Source organism: Corvus hawaiiensis, chromosome 14 (assembly GCF_020740725.1).
Source record: "Corvus hawaiiensis isolate bCorHaw1 chromosome 14, bCorHaw1.pri.cur, whole genome shotgun sequence".
NCBI classification, from domain to species: Eukaryota; Metazoa; Chordata; class Aves; order Passeriformes; family Corvidae; genus Corvus; species Corvus hawaiiensis.
In genome coordinates, this window is record NC_063226.1 from 14,157,506 (window position 1) to 14,170,795 (window position 13,290).

At 40.7% G+C, this 13,290-nt stretch overlaps 1 long non-coding RNA gene across 1 annotated transcript in view; it reads right to left on the minus strand.

Moving 5' to 3' along the window:
• Positions 1–4,135: 4,135 nt before the first annotated feature.
• Positions 4,136–13,290, minus strand: part of LOC125332981 — a 51,432-nt gene continuing 42,277 nt past the window's right edge. The window contains exons 2-4 of the long non-coding RNA XR_007206705.1: positions 12,285–12,415; positions 6,857–6,938; positions 4,136–4,724 (exon numbers count right to left, since the gene is read on the minus strand). This is a non-coding gene — a long non-coding RNA (uncharacterized LOC125332981). The remainder of the gene's footprint in view (positions 4,725–6,856; positions 6,939–12,284; positions 12,416–13,290) is intronic.

Sequence of the window (13,290 nt, forward strand, 5' to 3'; positions counted from 1 at the left end):
TCTACAGATTTATTGCAAAACAAGAATAACATTAAACCACAAAACATAGACAAAAAATAACATCATTTCCCATATGTTCAATGTGTGAAATAGTTATACAGCCCTTTAGGTAGCAATTGTAATAAAGAAAAGTCATCTGGGTCAAATGGCCCATTTCTATTTATTATTAGCATTATTTAAACTATACTTAAGGTGTACAGAGTGCTCTAAAAACCAATAGAAAACTGACAGAGTCCTTCCCTCTGTCAAATCATACAACCTGCAGTAGGCGAATCAAAGCATAATAACTTTTAGGTTTTCGCAGTGAGGAAAAATGTCACAACAAAAACAGGTTTCAAAGTTTTTGGCTGTGAAGTGAAAGGCTAATTTAAGGGTTTTTTTCTTTTTATTACAGAAAAAGCAGCAGTCTGGGTTCAGATGGGCTCCTCCACTAACACAGCTGAAGCTACAAACAGGACTATCTCCAATACTACCAAGCAAACATAAAACAACAAGGAGCTCCATAAAACAAAAGAAAGCTCAGATCTCATTTGTTGGGTGCCAGCAGTGCACTATATATATTTCAGAGGAGCTCACACAGAGTGAAGCAGAGTTTCAAGGCAAGACAAGTCTCAGATGATCCCCCTGTCGTTAAACTAACACAGAGTATTTTAAACCACGTCTGCATTTGCTACAGGAAGTGACAAATCCTGCTTGGGTTTTTCTCAAGGTGTTGGCTGGCCCACACCTGGCAAGGAGACCTATGTCCCCTCTCCTTGGCCCTGGGCTAGTGACAGAGCAGCCACGCTCCTGCTTCCAGGGAGTTTGTAAACAAATTTTGAGGCTGCTCCTTGTCACAAGCTCAGAGGGACTGACCCCAAGGAGGTGTCCCTGGTGCCTGGGGCAGCCCCTAAGGAACCCTTGCCCTGAAGGGGATGACAGCAGGGCACAGAGCCTCTTCAACACAGAAGGACCAGTTGACAACAGCAGATTTGGGGGCTTGGAGACCTCCACAAGTGTCCTATGTTCAAACTAGAGCAGTAGATGCAAGGGCTCTTCACTGCTCAAGGATCATGTCAGACTTCACTGAGGGAGCTTGACATAATAAAGGCAGTCTTCTTATCTGTGTAGCAAATAGATTCTCTTGCATGCAGATGAACCATAAACTCTTCCAAAATACGTAAGAACTAATGTCTGATGCCTCACGGCATTGCAAGATGTAAAGGAAATCCAGAATGGATGGAAGTGTTACAATTTTACTATAAGAAACAGGGCACATGGACTGCTAGGGAGAGACTTTGGAGGAATTAGGAACACAGCACACCCTTTTAGATCTGTGTGACACATATATACAGCACATGTTTATGTATGAAACACATACATAACTATATAAACCCAAAAATTACACACTAAAACATTCCTTTTCTGTTTTTTCCTTCCTCCTTCATGTTAAAACATAATGCACAAAGAAATAATTTTCATTTACAGAAGTGCCATACATAAAAAATAATTAAAACATTAAATTTTTCCAAATAGATGTGATGCAATAAATTAAACTCAGCATTTACTGAAAGGAAAAAAAAATCCCTCAGCCTAAACTTACTGATATGAGGAAGACCAGCTTCCAGGTCTTCTAACTGATATTTGTGGTATCATCATACTTTTGTCCACTTCGTTGTTATCCTCTCCCCAGCAGCCTACATTAACTAGTCCACACCACAGGAAACATCACTGTCGGTGTGGCCCAGCCCACTGCGGGGCTGGGGCAGCAAGATGCCAATCAATCCCAGCCCATCCCCTGGATCGAGTTTCCCGAAGAGGCAGACTCAGAGGGTGGGTCGAGGGGCGGCTCAGAAGCCTAAGCCGCACCCCCCGGGCAGCGCCCAGGTCCAAGCCGCCTCCCCCGGTTCGGGAAAATTCCCGGTTACTCCGTTGTTCACTGGTTCTCTGCTGTAACTCCCGCCTCTCGGTTTACCCCAGTGGTTCATGTTAAATTGTATCCTCCCCCTGGCTTGTAACTCATTGGTTGTTTTCCCCTTTCCCCACGGTTTTCAAACTCCCTATAAAACTGAGGACGAGCCTCGGGGAGGGTTCCCATCACTTCCCATCGCATTCCAACCCTTCCGAGCTTGTTCGGGTTGCGAAACTTCTAACAATAAACCTGTTAGGAGCCAGACCTGAACAGCCTCTCTCTTCCTTTGTCTCCGAGCTAACGTGAGCCGATACCATCGGCTCCTGCTGTGTTCCCTCTACACAGAAGCCAGCTAGCCAGCTCAGCCAGCAGCACCTTTCCTGATGCCGAAGTCGCTTCAGCGACGCGTGGAGGTAGAGCAGTTGGACTCTCTGTGACCTGGGGCACGCCAGAGCTCGTGCCTCGAGCACCAAGAACTGCGTTACATCACCTCCAGCCATGCTCACGGGTGCTGATTTTATTTCTCTCAGTAATTTCTTTAATGTTGTGTGTGCATACAATACCCAGTAGTTCAGCTCAGATTTACACAACAACTCTGCTATTTCTTACATGCAAGTGCATTTCTCTAAATTGGATTTCTGAATATAATGCAAGAACATTTTGCTTACAAAAAAACTTTGTTTATTAGCAACATAAAATTGTCAGTTGTTTATGCCCCACTTGTAAATACTGGGCCACATTAACATAAACTTGCCAAATGGAGGGTGGGGGGAGAGTGGGCTATTTTCCCTGCAATCCTTCAGCAGGAGACCAAAAGAATAAATAAAATCAAGCATGGTGGGAAGAGTTACTATTCATTCTTGTAATTCATCCCTGGCTACGAAGAGGAGACACATGGCCTGGAGGACATGAGCGTGCTCAGCCATGGCCAGATCCCCTTATTTACTGCCCTGAGCCCCAGCCGTGTTTGCCAGCTTGACTTCACAGGAGAATGTGTTGGCTCATCTTGTGAAAATATATTGTTAGACTATATATTTTAAATGCTGCCTACCCTCCTTGTAAGATTCAAGACCTAATCAATCCTTTATGTTATAACCAGGTGTAAGTCATAAAGGGGTTGTTATTACAAAATTTTATGGAGTGAGGCGCTTAGGTACTCATGCAGCAGGGAGGTTATAACATCCACTGCACCCTCGTGTTTTCAGGTACTGGTGTCAAGATTTCTACCTACTGTTCAATTTTAAATATCTTCCATTACTCTGAACTCACTGGTTTCAAATTTTAGGGTTGCCTCTGCTGCTGGTATATAACAGCAAAATTCTTCAGCCACAGAGAGAGACAAATAAGACTCTCCAGGATGTTTCAGCTTGGAGGCCAAAGTTCACTGTCGGCATGTCACAGCACTAAATTTGAGTTTGCACCTCTGGGTTTAAAACGCAAACAGATTCCCTCATAACTGGATTTTATATGCATGTTGTGCATCTGCCTATGGTGTTTGAGATGTCCTCTCACAAATTTCCTGTAACAGTCTGTGCTCCCCTCTCCAGATTCCAGCAGGCCCTTAAGTACCTTAAGTCCCGCACACCAAGCCCCACCTTTGGTGGTGTCTCACTCTGCTATTTTTTCCTAGGTGATTCTGCCTCCTCTGTAATTTGTCAGAGTAGTTGTAACTCAAAGGATCCAGTTCCCACCCACACAAATTGAAAAAAAAATTAGGGCGAGACAAGATACCAGGTATCCACAGTGCTATTACTATTATCTTGATAAAATAGCAGGGACACACATTCTGCCTGTCACAATTAAGGTGATAAATGCCTGTTTCTTTGAGGCTTGTTTGGAAGTCAATTATGCAGATTATTTCTAGAATACAGACAGATGGTGTTTTCCCCCATATGAGACAATCAAGTTGAACTTTGATATGTGCATAAAAATACTGTAATTTGTCAAGCTCCAATGGGGCCATTTTATCACAGATAACCAAAAGACTATATGGATTTTTGTATTTGCCTCTTTTCGATTAACACAGCCTATGTTTTTTTTAATTCCAATTTTTTTTTTTAATGGAAGCTTTGCTATGTTTTATCTTGAAGCCAAATATTGATCTTTCAGTTTAGTCTTCAGGTTTTGATTAACGCAGAAGGTTGCCAAGTGAACGGCTTTTTGTTTGTTTTTTGTTAATTCTTTTTTTATTATTCACTTGCCACAGTAAATCTTGCTTTTATTGTCCAACCACTGAAAAGAAAAAATGGATTGATTTGAGCCCCTAAATAATTTACAATGCAGAGCTTTTTGAAAAGACTGATGCAATGTTGACCTTCATTTTTGCCCCTTCTCTTGTTGACAATAGAAAGCTTTTGATTGACTTGAAAGGAAGAAAGACAGAAGATTGATTTTGACATGTTAATCATGGTTTAATTCGACTAAAGCTTTAGAAAATGAGTGTTTAGGAAGACGTTTTTAACAAAAGAAAAATAAGCTGTTGTAAGTGTGAGAATTATTATAAATATTTTGCTCGTCATTTTTATTCTCTATCAGGCTAAATTTCATGCTCCTATTTAAAAACTGAGTTATATTTATTTTTTATTAACAAATGTCCTGACGGCCTGTATTCCTCTTCATCAACTACATAATAGGTTTGCTAAGCAATAAAAACAAATAGAAAAGCTCTGACTGAATGTAAGAAAGGATGGTCTGAAACAGACTGGGAGACAAAGATCTTGTTTCTTGTAGAGACTTCTTATATCACTGTGGGCAAATAACTTGGGCTCCCAGGGAAACACAGCGAAGGCAAAGCACCAGCTCCAGTCCAACCCAATCCAGGAATGCCTTAATCCTGCTCCCAAAGGAAAACAAGATGTCATCCAGGCTATACATATTAACTAATGCTGCAAGTTCAGAACATATGTAGTCAATAATAGATGCCATCCTACCTCTCTGAGGCTGAAGGTTAGAGGAGGTAGGGTAAGTAACACCTGCCTAAGCAAGGAATGTTTTGAGGTCTCTTGATGGAACACAAGGTATTATTCTGAGAACTTTTTAGATACTTGGCAGCACTACCTAAATATAAGGTATTGTGGTATATATATAAGGTGTGTATATATATATATGTGCTAAGTATATAGCACAAATAGCTGGTAAACAAATCATATAGGTTTAGATCCAGCCAGGCATTAAGCCAAGAATTTAGGTGGAACATCGTACCTACTTCAGCTGTCAGAGGCATGAGGTAGTTTATCAAGGTTCACAAGGACACATGGATATCAGAGTCAATAAAACCCAAAACATTTCTGCAAAACACATAAACAGGCACTTCAAACACCTGCTCTCCTCAATCTACTTGCCAAAGTACCTAAATATTCTAAAAGTTTCCGTTCAGCCTGAAAGAGCAATTTCAACAACTTCAGCTTTGCCAAGTTAGAAAGTTGCTTGACTGACCCCATCCACCTTCCAAACAGCAAAATGCTGCACAGTAACCTACCAGCCATGCTGGGCTGGGCACTTACCAGTGAACCTGTCAATATTTCTTGCATCTTTTCTGTTCTGGTGATTGTTTAATGTCTCTGGATATGCAGTACCTTCATTAAAGACAATGCAGTTACTCCAGATTTTCACTGGCCTCACCAAGAAAAAAACCTGGATCCATATAAATAAAATATTATGTGAAAGTAATAAATATTTAGATTTTCTCTTGCAAATGTACTACCTCATTTTCACTCCAATAGAGTATAATACCAGCAAGTACTCAGGGGTCTGGTAATGCATTGTTACACTTGCCAGATATGCAGGTGTACGAGCTCCATGTGCTGAAGGGTATAATGCACTTCTCTTAGAATACAAATTAAATTAGGCCATTATCTCAGTAAAGTTCTGATCCATCAATATGACTGTTCTGGTAGTAAATATCACCATAGAAGTAGTAAAATGTGAAGACATGCCTAACTGTTCTGGACTGGAGCCTAAATTAGATTTCCAAATAGAATAACATATGTCTTGAATGTTAAGCTCCCCCTGAAGTCAACACTATCCTTATGGACCACTTTGTTTCAGACTTTGCATTTTTTTAATGAAATCATAATTTTAACACAATACAATCTCTCTTCTAGTCATTAACAACTTATAATCAAAAAAAAAAAAAAAGAGCCCTAAAAATGAGTAAGCCTTGCACCTTTCAATCATGAACTCCTATTATCTCCATTCTATCCAGATGTTACTGAGACTAATAATTTTCCTTTTATGAATAATGTCATGTGTACATGGTAAGCACAAATGTGTTCTAGGACTGCTTATCTCCATGATTTTTGATGCTCACAAAAAACTTGTACAGGTGGTGAGGTCTCTGCAAAGGTCAGGAATGATCAACAATAATAGGTTATACTAAATTTGGACAGTTTACATGCAGAAAGAAGCCTGAAAAACAGGAACTGTATATCTATACAAATAAATACACCTCATTTTACTGAAACTCTATTCATAGCAAGTAATTGCAAACAGGACATCCCAGTGGACTTAACTTCTCCAGGGAATCTAACACAGTCATCTTTACAATTGACTGTGTCTACTTACTTTTGCATGCCTCTTTGGCATGAGTAGAATCTCATTTATGCTGTTGGGTTTTGAATCAAATATCACAGGTGTTTTCAGTTCCTTTCCATCTCTGTTTTGTCTGAAAGGTAGAGTTCACCACTGTCCTAAGATAAAAATGGACCTTCATTTAACCAGTTCCTCATCCAGGCTGTAAATGCCCTGCAGGCCAGTGAGCTGGGAGCATTCAAACACAGACACAACTGCTTCCTCTGCATTAACTTGGCAAGAAACAATATTTTAAAAAATCCCAGACATTTGTTAATGGGAACGTGGAGGGTGAAAAGGAGTAGCAACTTCAACAGGGCAAAGGCCAGTGCAGCAGCAAGAAGGCACAGCCTCTGCTTAAGAGTCCTGTTGTCTGTCCTCCTTCATCCCACTCACTTTCTGAATGGTGATCACAGAGCCACAATCCTTCCATGCATGAACAACATTCAACTCATAGCTGGAAAAATCCATTGTAGTCCTTCAGTGTTTCAAGGAGAGAAAGCACAGAATATGAAAGGGTGAATACATGCTAACAGAGAAATCTACAAAGTGACAAATATAAGTTTTTTATTGGCTTTTTTAAAGCACATTCGTTTTTTAAAAGCACACTGCAGAGGGAAGAAGATGCTAGTGATGTGCATTTTCAATAAACCAAATTCATTATCATCAAGTGAGAGAATCAAAAAATTGATTAATTCTGCACATCCTTAAGACAACTTGTTCTATTTTCAACTGTGTGAAAGTTTACAAGGACAAATCAGACCTTTGAAACTAACAATTTCTTTTTTAAGGGTGTCCTTGAAAGACTGCAGCCATATATAACTTACAGGATACAAAAAAAAAAAAACCAAAAAAAACCACGTAAATAACAAAAACTCAGGTTGAATGTCAGAAATGGAAAACATACATACAACTGCTGCAAAATAAATTACTATAGTCAGAGCTGCTCCTCAGACTCAAGAGCTCATATGGCAGTCTTTTAAAGGTCAACACTGAAGGCAGTCAAATTAGAAATGAAGTTCAAGAATATGAAATCCAGTGTTCAAATGATTTCTTTGCCCAAGGTCCTTATTAGAAAGGTAATCTCTTTTCTATCACTGTTTAACAACATATCATTACTTTGTGAAGTGTTTTAAAATACCTGGAGTACAAAAGATTATATTTAAAACCAATTCATTCTAATACATCCCAAACAATACATAAAAAATGGGAAAGAAAGGATAAAGATGTTAATTTTACTGGCAATTTTCTAACACTCCTTGAGAGAGAAAGCAAACAGCCTTAACTCCTAAAATTACATTGCAACTACAGGCCATTTTATCATGTGAAAATTACCAAGTGATGATAATTTCTCTGCTGATTTTAAATAAAGCTTCTTGGACTCTCTCACACACTGTCCTTCCCACTCTTTTTGCTATTAAAGAAAAACCCATGAAGTTACCCCCCAGGTGAATTTTGCCAAATACTTGTAGTTCCAGTGTCAGAACCATGTCTTGCATAATGGAAAGTTTACATGAAAAGTCAAGGTTTTGATGAATGTCACACTTGAAAGCCAATTAAGTGGGCTGAAAGGAAGACACAATTTCCCATTGTCTAATTGCCTCACAGCACCTTCAAGGTAATAAATTTGTCACATTGAATTATTAATGAGGAACGAATATTTGAGTTGAAGCCTTGAATAGAAAGTAGTTCATTATCAGTTGGCATTGTTCCTTCCAAATAAAAGAGGGGCACTATGGGAGTTAAAGAAAGTTGTCAGAGAAAGCTTTCTCTCGCATCACTGTCTCACACACTAAATGCACCTTTTACATCCTGTAAACATTCCAATGAGGGGGAAAAATTATGGTGCATTTCATTCCTAATTCTCTTTGGCCTTTGCAGCCTGACAAATAAACTTCCATCTGGATCCCCCAAAACACACGCTTTAACTGTATCACTTCAGACACAGAGGTTGGAAAATTTTTAGAATTGGCTACATAAAAGTACAAGGAGCACAATAAAGCAGAGGCCAGTTTTAGGTTTATGTGGCTCTTAAAGGCTTTCTGTCTTATCTCCTCTGCAAAGCATTGCTCACACACCTGCTGAAGCCGGGGAGACAGGTAGATCCATGTATTTATCCTTAATCCACAGTTTCTAAAGCAAAGATGATGCACTTGACAAACATTCATTTCAGGACAGGAGACCTTTCTAGTGGTGAGGGACTCTCTGCTACACATCCTATGAACAATGAGAGAAGTCATAGAAAAAATGGGGCCCAAGTCCTTGGTTTGGTGTTAGATCAAATTATGAAATTGAGTTCCTTTGGGCATATCTTGGCTTTCTCAACAGCCCAGACTGGCCATGCAGTGTCTGGAACCCTGCCCTCCCAGACCACAGGGTGGCTGTCAGCTGTTGGAAGGACTAACCCCACAGACAGCACCCACCTTTGCTGCTGTAAGTTACAGCATCCTTCACTGCATTCGTGGTACCCCAGAACTTCCATCTTGGGGCACAGAAGAGCAATGGAGAAATCCAATGGCAGTTACAGAGCTTGCAGAGGAGCAGCTTTGGGCATTAACACTTGTGGGGGGGGGCTTGGCTGCAGTCATGTGTAAAGACTAAATCTTGTTCTCCTTGGGCAAAAGCTAAAGTGCTGTTAAGACTCTTTTGAGATGCAACATTTGCCAGAGAGGTTTGTTGATCTAAAGAGGTGCTTGAAGGGCCTATTCCAAATACTGGTTTGAGCCCCTAGCAAGAAATCTCTTAGACACGGCATTTCTGGCACTGTATCAGGACTCTGTAGAGATGAGGATGCCTTGGGGCTTCAGCAGCTTTAATTTTGCAATGAATTTGACTTGGTGTCTTTCATGTATGTACCAGTAAGACCTGCAGTAGAAACCTTAGAAGTTAATGAATAAGACAGGGCGATGTACAGATTTGGGCATATAATTACTATAGCAACACGTGCTCTTTCTTGCACTACACCATGAGACCTATTAGGCATGCCACAGTAAACCAAATAAATCACAGGTCACAAAACACAGCAATAAATCCTACCCATATTAAATTGCAAAGTAATTAAAACTGGTATGATATTTACATTTCAAATTCACTAATAACATCAGAAAAAATTCTGATTACAAGTGCATCCAAAGCAACCTCTGAAGTGTTTCTTTAACTACTCCTGACATGAAGCCCTGCTTTTTCCAGCAGGGCCAGATGTACAAAGGTTTATAGATACATAAATGTGCAGCAGACTCTTCCTAAGGCTTCATAAAAGTTCCTTTCTTGGTTAGATTCCTAATACCACTGAAGTAATCTTACTCTAAAAGTAAATTCTACAAGAACACACCAAAATGGGCAACTTCAGCTAATTAAGTTTTTGCAGAACACTGAATAGTACTATTTAAACTGCTTAATGACAGCTTGAGTTTTCATGTCCCAGTCCCACCTCCACCCAGGGTCAATTCAACAAACAACAAAAAAACCAGGCGCTCCCTTAGTGCTCTGGTACAGGCATTGTTGAAGGGTCTGAGTGGAGCCTGACCTCCTATTTCCACTGTGCCTTGCAAATAGAGAATCTCAATCCCCCAAAAGCCCCCAGGCCAGAATCTTTCAATAGTGCTGAAACAAAAAACAAAAACATGAATTCACTCATATAAAATCTAACAGTGAAATACTCATTATCATCCCTGACTTACAGGGCAAGTCAAGCCCTTAGTCATCCTTGTCTTAATATACTCTTGCTACAGACAGTGAACAGTTTTCATCCTTTTTCAGACTAAAGCATCTACTGCAGATCATACTCTGAAATTAAACTCAAGCTTTCATTACCCATGTGGTGGATTTTATTATTCCTTTTTTTCATGTTGGTCACCTGGCAGTAGCTACATGCCCTCCTCAGGACATGGCAATTAGACACCCTGTGCTAGACACTGATATTGCACAGTCCTGGGCTTGCACTCCATGCAGTGACTCCCAGTACATCACCAAGCCACTATAAACAGCAGCCAACACCTCCTGGCAACCTATGAAAAATGTCCTATTTTGAAACAATTTTGCCTCTGCGTGATGTATGTTCTGTTTTGCCTTTCCCTCGCTCTTCATTACTAACAACATTTGCATGAAAAATAGCATCTTTCTTTTTCAAAAAGTTCAATTCTTCCTGCTGCTGCTATTTTTTTCCCTGCACTTGAACTCATAATCCGCTCTTTGTGTAGCTACAGTGGAATGCTGTGAAAATGACTGTGGTATCAGCAAAAAGAATAAAATGTAGCTGCTGATGAGTTCTCAGGAGGAAGGCTGGGGGCTAATGTCGCCCTCAGTACTCAGCACAGAAACCAAATGGGCAGCTGCCAACATCTAAAATTTTGCCACCTTCAGTAGCAGTTCTCTGGCTACAGCCTCACAGCTGTAAGTGGGGCTGGAATTTCTGCAGGCGTGCAGCACATCCATCTCTGCGGTGTCACACACAGCCTGGAGCCAGATAACCTCTGCCTCTTCCCTTCTGCTTCACTCCCAGGGACAGCACCGACCACCAGCCTGTCTGGAGATGCCCCTCCAAAGTCATATACAAGCAGGAACACTCACAGGTGTGTGAGACAACCCATGAAACACCTTTTCTTTTGCATCTTTGCTCAAATCCACTCAGCAGACTACAGCAGCCAGCATTTTCCTAACCCATGCTTTTCACTCTGCAGAGGTTACTGACACTCAACTCTCACCCCTTTCCCCTCTGTGTCACAGGCCACCTGCTACCTGTGCAAAGACCTTCCTCCCATGCTGACCCTTGCACTCTGCAGGGACCATCTGGAAAATCATTCCAGAACCCCACTCGCTCTTCCCAGTCCATTTTTTTAATTCCTCAGTGGCAACAAAGAGCCTCACAACAAGCAAGTCACTTCTCCTGGCTGATCTCAGCGTGTGCCTCCCCTGTGCTGTCAGGACTGCATCCATCATGCCCCAGCCTGTGTTTTCTCTTGGGCAATCACCATCACTTTGTCCACTGGGATGTGCATGGATAATGCTCCAGTTTGCTCTGGCACAAAAAACCAGTGCACATACATAATAAGCAAGGCTGCAATATGGAAAGCACAGGCATATGTTCATTTCACCCATTTCCCACTGTTTTTGCTGGCCTTTATCCCTAAACATGAAGCCAAACAATGAAATTATGTTTATGGGGAAATAAGATCTGTGGGACTCTGTCCAGTCATTTTTCCTTGTGTAAAACTAATACACAAAAATGTTTCTAGCTTAGAGCTGGAACATTCAACTTCCCAGGGAGAATATTTCTGCAAGAATGTGGCCAAGGAAATTTACCCCAGGAGAGAGGGAGCAAGAACCACCTACATGTGGGAAAAAATTAGCCCAGAGCAATATAAGCGGTGCACAGACCTTTTGCTGGCCCTCCACAGGGCCTGAATTTCTCCCAGCATACCCATTCCCATGCAAAGATACAAAGCATGTTGCTATCAAAGTGATGCCCTAGAGCATCACTGCAGCCATCAAATTGCTACTCTCCACTTTCCTTTCCTAGGACGAAATTACTCAAATTACATTATGGCTCCAGAAGAAAATGAGGGGGGAAAGAAGTCAACAGGAGCCACCACATGCTGTAAATCCTCAAAAGACACCTTCATCAGTCACACTGTGCCTTTTCCTTTCTTAGGAGGAGTCAGCTGCTGACTGCCTTGTTTTCTGTCCCCACCTTCTTATCAGGATTACTATAATCGTTTGATTATTCCTTTCTATGCAGTGGAGGAAAACATCAGTCATTTTAATCAAATGTTTTAGGAAGTTAAGTTTCACTTTCAAAAGGTAGCTATCTGCATGAAATACTTACTATTCTCAATGCCTTTAAACAGAACCTGTTTTCCCCAAGTGCCTGAACACTAGTTGAGAGCTCTGTCATCTTCTGGTGATCACCCATTTTATTTTTTGAAGACATGGTGGGCTGCATTCATCCAAGAATCTCTGCAAAATAGAAGAGATCCATACACAATGAACCCAATTTACAGAGCAAGTGTAGTCCCCTCAAACCCAGTAATAGAGAAACACAGAGGTGCAGGGTTGAAAAGAGCAGCAGCTGAAAGCCAGCAACTGGAAAAAGGTAAAATACTGCAAATGGAGAGAGAAGAAATAGGGGAAAGCCACAAGTCCAAACATCTCTGTGGAAAGTAATTCACAAAACTCTCCTTGCTTTGACAAAACCAGCTTGGGTGGTGGGGATGAAACTCCAACTCTGCCCTTGCCTTCCCACCAGTTTTCCTCTCTCTGGTTATTAATGCAATAAACACAAAGGCAGAAAAGATATTTTTAGGAAAATCAGTGTTTTTAAGATAAAACATCAATGTAATTCAAACAGGCAGAGTCAACTGCCTATAGTAAATTAAGTTTAAAATTTTAACAAACTGTCATGTAAAACTGGTGGTGTCTGACAAATTGAATTACAATAGTAATACATCACTCACAAAAGTATTATTGATAGTGACAGGAAGATATTGAATCTAAATTATTCATTTTTATTGATTAAACAGTATCTTTTCACCAAGAATAGGGCAAAACATCTGACAAACATTTGAGATTCGTATTTTAGCTCCTGAAATAAATAGCTGTCAATCTACCCATGCTGGGCTTTTGCATATTCCCCTGCAGTGGATCAAACTAGCATTAAACCTTCTTGCATGGAGAGCCATTCATCCACATTTCTTGAAGCTAACACCAAGCTGCAAAACGTTCTTTCCCCTCCCAGAAACCACTTTAAAAGCTGTTTCTGTGAAGATGCACACACTTGTGTGTCCCTGCGAGCAGCTGCCTTACCCACCTGCATTTCAGAGTAGCTATCCCAG